This window comes from Polypterus senegalus, chromosome 4 (assembly GCF_016835505.1).
Source record: "Polypterus senegalus isolate Bchr_013 chromosome 4, ASM1683550v1, whole genome shotgun sequence".
NCBI classification, from domain to species: domain Eukaryota; kingdom Metazoa; phylum Chordata; class Cladistia; order Polypteriformes; family Polypteridae; genus Polypterus; species Polypterus senegalus.
Genome location: NC_053157.1, coordinates 46,828,346 through 46,840,249, shown reverse-complemented (window position 1 = coordinate 46,840,249; position 11,904 = coordinate 46,828,346).

The window sequence follows — 11,904 nt, the reverse complement described above, 5'->3', positions numbered from 1 at the left end:
TTGAACAGATGAATCAAAGCTAGTGTTGTTAGGCCACAGTAATAGTAGTCATGTTTGAAAGTGAAGACAATCTTTCAGGAGAAGAACTTCATATTAACTATGAAGCATGGTTATGGAAGTGTTCTGGTATGAAGTTGCTTTTCTGCCTCAGGGCCTGGGCAGCTTGCATCACTGAGTCAGCTTTGAATTCTGCATCTAAATCAAAGTATGCTTGAAGAGAATGTGAGGCCATCTGTCCAAAAGTTGATCTTGAACAGGAATTGGACCTTTCAGTACAATAACATTCCAAAGCACATTAGCAAATCTACCAAGCAATGGTTCAAAAAGAAGAAATAGAAAGTTATGGACTGGCCTGGTCAAAGCCCTGATTTAAAACCCATTGAAATGTTGTGGGGGCATTTAAAACAGGCAGTATATGCAAGAAAACTCACAAACATCTTGCAACTGAAGGAATTTTGCATGAAGAAGTGGACACAAATGTCACAGAGACAGGTGGGTAGTTATGCAAAATGCCCACAAGAAGTCATTTCTGCTTAACAGGGCAACTCCAGCTTCTGAGACCAAGGGTCTACTTTCTTCTTCCCCAGTTGATCATCACATCTATTGATATTTTTGTGGAATAAATTATTTAAAAGTTGTGTTTTTTTTTCATTCCAGTGTATCACGTTTATCTGTAGGCACTGTTTGACTGTCTACTGTTTGCCAAATATGTCAAAAAAAGTCAACCGTTTCCATATGATGCACTTATTTTGTATATGACTTTATATGAAGTCTGAGCTGATAGAAATGTATACAGTAGGTATATATTTTGATATAATGTACTGATTATTAAGTTGCTGTCCGTCATACTTTTTTTCGGCTCGTAAATAGGACTTATAATGTATTGTGACTATGGTATAAAAAGAAAAAAAGCAATAAATTACACTCACTTTTAAAGACATAATGTTAGTTCTGAATATGCAATGTAGTTTCTTATTTCTCTGTCGTTATATAAAAGGAATTACAATTTGGTGTCATTTTCATAGATAACAGATAAATCACTTTATTTACTTTGAGACTCTAGGCATGGACAAGTTGACATTGTGGCTGTTTGCACTCACTGCCTACACCATTCTTGTCAGAGGTAGATTTATTATCAGATGCCCTACGCAATCAGTAGTATCTGTCCATGAAGTAGGCCTTCATGATGAATTGTGTCCTCTGGAGCTGCCAGTATTATCTCTGGTTTGGGAGTTGAAGGTCACCAAGGCTAAAGCAGTAATGATGTTGAAGAATCAAGGATAAATATTGGCCAGGTTAAAAGAAGTGCACAAGGACAAAACTGTAATTAGTGTGTAGGAAGAGCTTTTAGTTTGGAAGAAAGGTCATGTAAGACAGAAAGATGAGACACAAAACCAAATCTCATAAGCATAACCTTGGAATTAAAAAAAAACCTGTTTAAAACGGTCTTATCAAAAATACATATATTTATTTTATATAGCATCCCATATAATGAATACTATTCAAAGGCAATTGTACATTAGTGTATAGTACCATTTAAAAGAAGACATGTAAACAGAAAAGGTACAGACAAATTAAAATGTATGGACATTGTGCAGTTTTCTTAAGCAACATACTGTTATTTTGCTATATCATCTTCCATGGTGTCACAAGCGGCTGTGATGTGGAGGCGTACTGCAGTATTCTGACCTTGTCACTTCATTATTTCTTTATGCTTTTCAGCTCATTTAGCAGTTGCTGTTTATTGCACACAACATAAGCCCATTCTCATGTTTTTTATATTATTGATTCCTTTATTTTACAATGTTTTACTGCATTTTGAGTCTGGTTGCTCAATTGTCCTAAGTATTCTACTGCTTCAACATATCCACATGTTTATGACTTTAAGAGCTACAGTTTTATCAGAATTGACAATCTGCATTTGGCATATTATCACATATGGTATATTTGTATTTTTTTTTTTTTGTAAATGTGTACAACCAAGAATCAAGTGAAAGTTTTTAAACTTAACTTGCTCACTATCCAAATGGATGTTATATTTAATAAATACACTTTGACCTACAGTCTCAACATTCACATTCAAGTTTTATATATCTCTATTCTTTATTGCATTGAGCAGTTGATATAATTTAAACTACAACACTTAATTTTCTTTCATTATTGTCTTCTATGATTTACTTGTGCTGGGCATATGGTCATAATTTGTCACCACTGTTATAATTCAGGAGAAACTTTGCTTAGAAATTCTGGTGCCACAAATTGTGTTTTAGATTAAAGTATACATACTCTGAGCAACCTGAAACATTAAAATGAAATTGAACATTTCCAAAAAACCTTTGGTTCCATCCTGAAATCAAATCAGTGGAAGATCTCCTCTCCACTGTATACTCCCATAGATGAAGCAAATGCATTTTACTATCTGAGTGAGAGAGAGAAGAATCTCTTTTCATGGCTGGATGGTAGTACTAGGGTGTTGTCATAATGGCTAACACGGTACAACACCCTTGTACAACAGACATACAAGACACCAAAATGTACCGCTACTACATGCAATTGAAGACCCGGTGGAAGAAACTGGCACACATGGACAGCGACATCTTCTTGTTATATTTAAGATTTCTCACTTAAAGGTTTTCCAATGCTGTCTCTGTCCTGGTGTCTATTTAAGCACAGGGAACTCCAGTTTCTGTATTACAACTTGCCTGAAGAAGAGGCCTGAGTTGCCTCGAAAGCTTGCATATTGTAATCTTTTTAGAGAAGCCTATAAGAGGTGTCATTTTCCTTGACTTTTCACTACTGGATGGATGGTAAAATTTAGAAGAATAAAGACAGAGGCTGAGATAACCATACAAAGAGAAATAAGGCAAATTATTGTCACTGTTGACTTAGTCTCTCAATTTATTATTTAGCTGACAATACAAATTTGAATTTCTCTTGTTAAAAATAGTTTATGTGAATCTTCTATATTTCTGGTTCTTGAGGAAATCGGTAAATTTCATCATGTCCAGTGTACCTGATGAATACAAGGACCAGGTTGATTATTTACCCTATGCTCTAATCCATGACAGCATATTGAAACATTAGACTGATTGCTTTATCCAGTTGCAGATGAATAAGAATATGTGAGGGAGTTTTTAAGTCATTTAGATTACTTTACATTTAGCTCCCTCAACTTTGATCAGGGAAAAAAAAGGTCTTTACATCACAAATAAATCTAAAATACCCAAAACACCCTTCTGCTTTCAGGATCTAGTGAAATCTGCACAGTGATCATATAGCAAATTGACATGTCAAAAGGGAATTATTTATTAAAAATGTTGCTGCTTTTCGTGATGTGTTAAATTTGTTTACAATATACATAGTCTAAAAATTATTTATTTTTTCCTTATGTCTGAAAAACACTTAATTTTTACACCTATAATATATTTGTTGCATTTTCATTGAAGTGTATATTTTTTAGTTTCTTCTAAACTTGAGTGAAGTACTTATGGAAAAGTACATATTGTTGTAAGTGTTGAATTTCACATTTCCGGTATCTCTGGCCAATATTCCATTAAATGTTTTTTCTATGTCCCTCAATGGTTTTCTGAATCTTTGCCAGCAAGTAATCAATTAAAATCTTACAGTCTCAGGTCAAGCTTGATAGTGGATGAATAGTTCCTACAATACAGGATCACATACCTGATTTCTTTAGATTGCTAGTCCTTGATTTTTTTAGATGTAGGTTACATAAAAGCTATTTGCTAAATAATGACTATATTAAAACAGATTTCACATCCATACTATAAAAAATAAATGTAGGACAATTTATGTAACAAGTTTACATCTCAACACCAAAATATTCATTGCCCTGTTTTATTTTCACACCGAAAGAATTGTCTTAGTAACTGTCATAACTTTATGGACAAAACAATAAATAAATACATAGTTTCTTATGATTTATGTCAACACAAAATGTCAGTCTTGCTAACTAGGTAAAATGACTTTACCCACCTGAAAACACCTAGCAAAAAGTGTCATGTTTTCCTTAAACATTTCTGGTTACTCTGTCTCTTTACAAGTAAAACTTTATCTAAGTTTTACACTCAATGAGCAGTGTCATAGAGTGATCATTTATGCACCATTTCCGGGTTCCGGGTTCAGGGGATTCCTTACAACACCCAAATGACATCTGACTAAAATGCCCTCTGACAATACTTATCACTGCTGTTCCAAGTAGGATCAAAATACAAACTGGTATGACAATTGTGCTTCGGACAAAACCTACAGATAAAAGCATGGATGACAAATGCACGTAGCTAGTAATTTCCCCATGGAGTTAGTTTTATCAAATGGAATTTTTTTATTTTTTATAAAATAATATAAGTAAAATGTAAATGTATCATAAGAAAACACATGAGGTGAGACCATGTAAATAAAAGAATACCTGTGCAGTCTTTCTTAACAAGTCTAAAAGTTGTACCCATCCCCATATGTTGGTATTAACTGTTGAAGGCAGTAATTAAGCTGGATATATCATGATTTGCTGTGGTGGGTTGGCGCCTTGCCCGGGATTGGTTTCTGCCTTGCACCCTGTGTTGGCTGGTATTGGCTCCAGCAGACCCCTGTGACCCTGTGTTTGGAATAAGCGGGTTGGAAAATGGATGGATGGATATCATGATTTGATTTTGATAGATATCGGCATAATGTATTTGTATATACTTTTCAGACTGAAACCTATTTTTTAAATAAATAATACATGGATTAATAATTAATTATATACAAGAGCACCTCTTTATCTGTCGAAATGTTTAATGCTCTATTACTCAAATGCACTCGATAGCAGGTATTTTTTTTATCTTTCTTCCTGCTTCAAATTGCTGGCTTTAAATGTACATACCTTGTCAAATGCACTTAATCCAATTCTGAGTGGCAGGGTACAAGTTGAACCACACAGCACTCTGGGCATTATTCCTAAAGTATTACGCTCACTTTTTACACATAGTTCACATAAAGGTCCAAACTTGAGACATTACCTTTAAGACATTAATACACCGATATAAAATCACATTTATCCTTCTCCATGAACAGATTTGCATAATTTATGGTACATCATATTTACATTTAAAATGTCTTCAGAACCAGTATGCATGTCCTCGCAGGACACTACACTACACTAATAGCATTTTAACATGCAATTGATTTATTGTTTTGGAAGTATTCTTAAATTCCTGCACTTATCTCCACAGCAACTCCCCAACATGAAGGAACAGCCCACTGAATATAAGCTTTTTTCCTGCATGCATGGATGTACGATGTCCTTTATAACGCTGCAACATTTTACAGTGCCTGCCTGCATTTTATTAACAATTAATCAGAAAAAGTGCGATCTGGGAAAGAACATCATTCATGTTTTTTATGCATACGCTTCATTATATTTTGCAAACACTTAAATGTTCTGAGTGGCCAAAGATTATCTCCACTATAATAAAATATTTGATCTAGAATTGTCTAGAATTTGTGGCTATAAACTGCTTGTAAGAAACTATGTATTTCTTGATTCACAACTAACCACAACATCAAACATCATTCAGTTATTCCACCTTTGAAGTCACTATTCTATCACTACAGAATTTTGGAAATTCATTCTCACCTAGTCAAAGTGTACAAGGACCTTTCCCCCTTCATATGACACAGTTAAGAGATGGGCTGCAAAAAATCCTCAAAGATTGTCCAAGATCTGATCAGCCCTCACCATTGATTACATAAAGTTAACCAGTAGTACTAGGGTGTTGTACCGTGTTAACCATTATGAATGTAGAGAAAAGCCAAGCAAAAAAAACACCTTTTATTGGCTAACTAAAAAGATTACAATATGCAAGCTTTTGAGGCAACTCAGGCCCCTTCTTTTTCTCTGCGTGAAGTTAACCATAAATGGAAGAATAAAGGTGCATGAGACAGCAGGTGTTATAGGGAGTACATAGGGATTACTTCGGAATATTCATCATATCAAATGTTCCTAGGAGAACCTTGAGTTAATGAATCAAGACCAGAAGAGAAATAAGAAACATTTCATAACTGAAGGTGAAACTTGGCTATATCACTAGGGCCCAGAGTCTAAACAGCAGTTGAAACAATGGAATTGTGATGTTTCTCGAATGAGTGGAAAGTGTGGTCCATGTCAATTAAATGCCATAAAAACCACACTCAGCCAATTGCCTTTCTGCTTCATCGCAATGTTTCTATGGACGCTGCATGAATTGCCAAGTCTGCTCTGCAAAATTGTAAAATCATAGAGGTGCCACACCCACCCTATTCCTAAAATCTGGCCCATTGTGACTGACATCTGCTCCCCACCTGAAGATCTAGTTCCATGAGACACACTATGCCAAATGATGAAGACATCAAGTGAGTTCCAGAAGAATGGTTGCACAATTGATATAAAGCATTTTTTTTCAGAGGCATAGAAAAGCTTCACGAACATTACAGCAAGTGTATTAGAGTTTACATACATTGTGTTGAAGATTAAAACTTGTTTGGTTTTACTAGTGCCCTTAATAGGCTCAAAACATTTTGAACATTCTTTGTATATAGAGCATACATTATTAGACCATACCCCAAATTTAAGAGAAAAAATAAATAAATGATTAAGTTAATTGGCAACTTTAAGCCCACCAGGTCGCTGTCAACTTGAAGGGGAATATATGGTTTCAGGAAATGGATATAAGGATTGGTGGATTTGTTTTCACACACCATTAATTCTTAAATGTGTTACTATTTTTTGTGAATGTACAAAAGATAAAATCTACTCACCCTACAATACTTTCACATAACATTTGAACAAAATTGGATTTTGAAAAATAAAGCCACTGATGTTTTTTCCTAGTTTCTGTAAAAATTAGTACTACTGTAGTTGAACATTAGTGACTCGTAGCAGTAAATTAACAGCAGAATTAAACAGCAGTCCTGTGGTACTGAGTATTGCAGTAACTATGCAGCACTTAAAAACATGACTGTAGCTTATCAGGCCACAATAATGTTTTTTTTTATTTCAGCAGGTTAATTTGCTATCTCAAGGGATGATCAACAAGAGGTCAGAAGCTCAGTTGTTATAGAATCAATGTACTGTATATACATTGTTTGGTCAATTTCATAAATTTTTTAACACATGCTTTCTATTTTTGTGGTATATTTTATCATTTTGACCTAGTTTGACAATATTAATTTTGATTACTGTCTTGTTTTTGTGGCATGGTCAAGCTATGTCACATGATCCCGATCATCGTTGACATAACAAGGTTTGCAGTACATTATCCCTCAATGAATACTATATTTATTTATTCTTGTTTTGTGGTATTTCATTTATTATTTCGAGTAGTTTCTCCCGCTAGTTTTGTTTTCTGGTTTCTGACTTTGACTCCTGATTTACATTTTGCCCTTTTAATTATCGGTTGTCTTTTTGATTTTGATCCCCTGGTTTTCGCTCTTTGCTATTCTTAACTACAACTTTGTCTAAAAAAGCATCTATTGGTCTTGTGATTCTCACAATAATCTTTAGGCACACGGTGTGTCTCTTAGCATTAGTCTTTTACTATACATTTGAGGTTTCTCAAAGGGCAGTGGTACACTATGTGATTTTCTTCCGTGTTGCCACACTGGGCAACTAGGGGCCCTTTCACACTGAATCACTCATTTGTGTTGCTAACTGATTTGAAGCAAGCATACACTATGTGATTTGACAGGCCCATGAACTGCTGGAGGACTTTGAACAATCTAGCACAATTGCATGGTGAGACCAACAGATGAGACTTCACAGTATCCATGAAATCAGATACTGTAAAGGGAGGATTCACAGGAAGAAGTAGTAGTTTTTCATGCAGCAAATTTCTGTGAATACAAAAGAAAAAAAAAGAAACAAAAAAGGCAAATGTTAAGCTAATTTGTTACAAAATTCAGTATTTGCAGATGCTGGTTAAAGTTCCTCAATATTTCCTCTTCAAAGACATAATCATGACATTCCTTGAAAGAAATATTATACAATGAATGGTCTTTTGCTAAATTCTTGGCCAATTTGTTCTCCTTCCCACACATGGCGTTTGCCAACTTTACAAAAGACTAAACAAGCTAATGAGAAGTGAAACTCAGAATCAGCTCACAAGACCTCTCACACCTGATAAACTCAAGTCGACAAAGCTTGAATTTTTTTTACATGTCAACAAACCATTGGGAGCCTACAAGCCACTTAGATCAGTTTGGAACATATCTCATACCATGTGTGTAATAACTTTACAAATTTCAAGAACTTTTCCGTTTTTTTTGTGCTTATTTGAAAAATCACTCAGAAGCTTGAAAATCAGATTAAACTTCATTAGTGTTTGCCAGTCCTTGAGATCATACTAAAAGCTTAAAAATATACTTCTTTTTTGATAGAAATTAATAGAAAAAATCTACTTCATTTTAATGTGTGATTTAAGTTCCTATACGAGGACAATGTATAGTATAAAAAAAACTTAGAAAACCTGGAATCAGTAATAAAATTCATATAAAGAACCTTGCCAGTCAAAATCTGAGGAAGGCAGGGCTACCAGATACCCTGTATTTCCTGGACAGTCATGTATTTCTTTCCTGATTTTGGCATTGTTTTATTTTTTTAAATCCTCATGTGCCCCTTATTTTAAATGTGGCTCTTAGATCTTAGTTCATCTACAGAGCAGTATGTAAGTTGTAAAAAGACCACTTTGAAGCATACATCCTTCAATGCATTAAAAATCACCAGTCATATCAATTCTTTTCAAATCACACAATATTAGCAAACCTTACAACCTGCACACTGTGCAAGTGAGATATTAAGGCATTTAGTTCTGAGAAGACTTGCTTTAGCCTGAAGCTTCATCCAGCCAAATAACTATGCGTTTGTGGTTCTTTAACAAAGAACATGAGAGAGAACTTAAGTTCCTGAAAAAGATAAATTTGGCTCTGAGGGAAACAAACTAATATGCCAAACATGTGGAGGTAGATGTTCTATTTCCCATGGAGGACACAGAGATACAACTCTGCATATCAACACCAAAATCATAAAGATGCTGAAAAGAGTAAATATGCCAGGTAGTCCAGGAACTGAAGCAGATTTATGCAAGTGTAGGGCTGTTCACATATCTTTCAGAAATATAAATAAAACATTATCTGAGTAACTGTATAGGGCTTTCTAATTTAACTGAGTTAGCGTATGTGCAAGTAATGTCATGGCATTATACAAAAGCAATATGCCCTCTATAATTGCATAAGGTGTTGTCTAAAGTACACAAGTAATAAAGTATCTTACTATATGAGGGGCTTTGAAAGCTAGTTGTATTCTTTATAGGTGCCGTGTGTGAGAAGTATAAGTGTCTTTGTATACACCATAGTAAAACCACAACAACCCCTTTAAAGATCATTACAGTTTCTGAATAAAAACTATATTTAAAAAAAAAAGTACATAGAGGAAATTCATGTTAGTATCAGGCTATGTGGAATCTTAACCATGCCCAAGGACACACACCAATTCTATATGACTTACCATCTGAAACTCTTTTGGCAATCTTTTGTTACACACTTCTGGGCAAACACCACAAACTAGGCTTTTTATGGATGGGTGTGACAGGGTGGAGTTTAGACCTTCCACATGTCACCACCTGGTGGTGGCATGCTACAAGGTAATTGAACATCATTGTTTTACTCTTAAATGGATAGTCAACACATGAAAAAAGCACATTCTTGGGCTTTTGTCCAGACCTTCAACAGTAAGGTTGTCAAAATCCCTTCCTGCAGGGTTGGAAGGGTGAATGGTTTTCTTATTTTTATTTCAAGAAGCACTTAGCCTAATTACTTTAATTGTTTTCTTTTTAGGTCAAATTTCTTCTGCTGCATCTTGACAAACACTTTTGTATAAATGGTAAGTAGTCATCTACCTGTATATTTTGGAACAAGAAAGGTGGCTTAGCTTTGTAGCACCTTCTCTCTGGAACTGTCCACCTAACCCTGTCTAAGAAGCTTTTTCAATAACTAATATTCAAAAATGTCAACTATGTAATATGTTTCATTCCACACACATAATAGAGCTTTTTTGAAAACTCTTATGTAAAATGAAGTTGCTGCTTGATTTATTTTGCCATTTCACACCCATTCATTTTTGCACATTCATAACATATTCCATGGTCACGGGAGAACTAAGCCTGTCCTGGCAGTATCAAAGGCAAGGTGGGAATTAACTCTGCATGTGATGCCAGTCCAACCCACTCTTTCTGTCTTGTGGTCTTGTGAATTATATTTTACAAATAGTCACTCTATAAGGTGTTATATAAAATAAAGAATGATTGAAGATTGATTTCTGGTGGCTTTAAATTATTCTACAGAGAATACATACTTAAAACAGCAATATGTCTTTACTTAGTATTCATTTATCTGCTGTTTTTTCCGAAAGCCCTACTTCACTCTAGATAGATATGTATTATTGCTGGGTATTAGTCAATAACAGGAATGGTTCTTAGTGCTGAAATATACTGGTGGATAACTAGATCCATTTTATCTTTTTAAATCAGCATTATTTACAATGTAACAGAAGACGTGTGATCTGAAAAGAAAAAAAAAATAATTACAGTAATTAAGCCAAGTACTGCTTGAAATAAAAACAAGAAAGCCATCCAACCTTCCATCCCTCAAGGAGGGGAGTTTGACTGTTTTGCAGTTGAGAATCTGGATAAAAGCTTCAGAATGATTTTTTTTTAATTTTTTTCTTCAAGTGTTGACTATTCCTTTAGGAATAAAATACTGAAGTACAATTATTGTGCCATATTCCTCCACCAGGTGGCGACAAGTGCAAACTTAAACTCCACCCCCACAAAAAAACTAGAAGCAGGTGTTCATCATTACAGGCAATGAAGTGCTTTGCATTTGACAAGAATAATGAAAATCATTTTGCCAGGGAGAAAAATTCAATCAATATATTATTGATGTGTCTAATTGTGAATGTCTGTGTTTATATGTGTAAGCATTCCTCATACTTCAATACTGTCTAACAACCACTCTTTAACAGACATTAGAAAAAAAATAAAGAAGTCAAGTTGTAATGCCTGATTACATGAAGCAGTTCACAATGCTCATTTTCTTTCCCTTCGCAGTGTATGGTTTTGAATTAATATAAGGCATTAAAATTAAGGCATAAAAAATACTTAACCCTAAATTCCTGATTCCAAGGGCTCCCATGTACACCTGGCATTGGCTCCTCTTCATATGGTCGATGATTTACAACAGCAAAAGGCTACTGGTCACATATCTGCCCTAAGCAGCATTAGCTTGTTTGTACAGGTCATTTCTTTCTGATCCTGCCTGATTATTCTTATCCAGGCAATGCAATCTCCAGTTAGGCTCTTGACCTTCGTACCTCAAGGGTTTGCCTATTTCACTGGATTAATTTATTGAAGAAAGCAAATATAGGGATTCTTTGTTGTAATTCCGAAGATTTCAAGAGGAATTGATCATGACAGCTTTAAAGACGCTTGACTGATAATACATATATAAAATACTGCAACTTATGGGAAGTTTTAATAAAGGAGAATTATTCAATTTACTGGATTTTTTTATTTTGCCTTTAGAGCATTTTGCATAACAGCAAGGGTATGGATGCACCTATAGGATACTGTTATGTAATGATAAAATGCTGTTTCAAATATTGAGTTTCGATTGATGAAAATGATGTATTGCAATGTGTTTTATTATAACTACTACATTTTGGCAAAACTGTTTATTTGTATCATTTAAATTATGTTTTCGTGTATGCCAGCGGCATTAGGTCCATAGGGATTTCTTGACAAAAGAAAAATACAATTTTCCTGCATTGTTACACTTGAAATTCTACGTTTACATTAAGCATTTGTCAGCCACTTTATG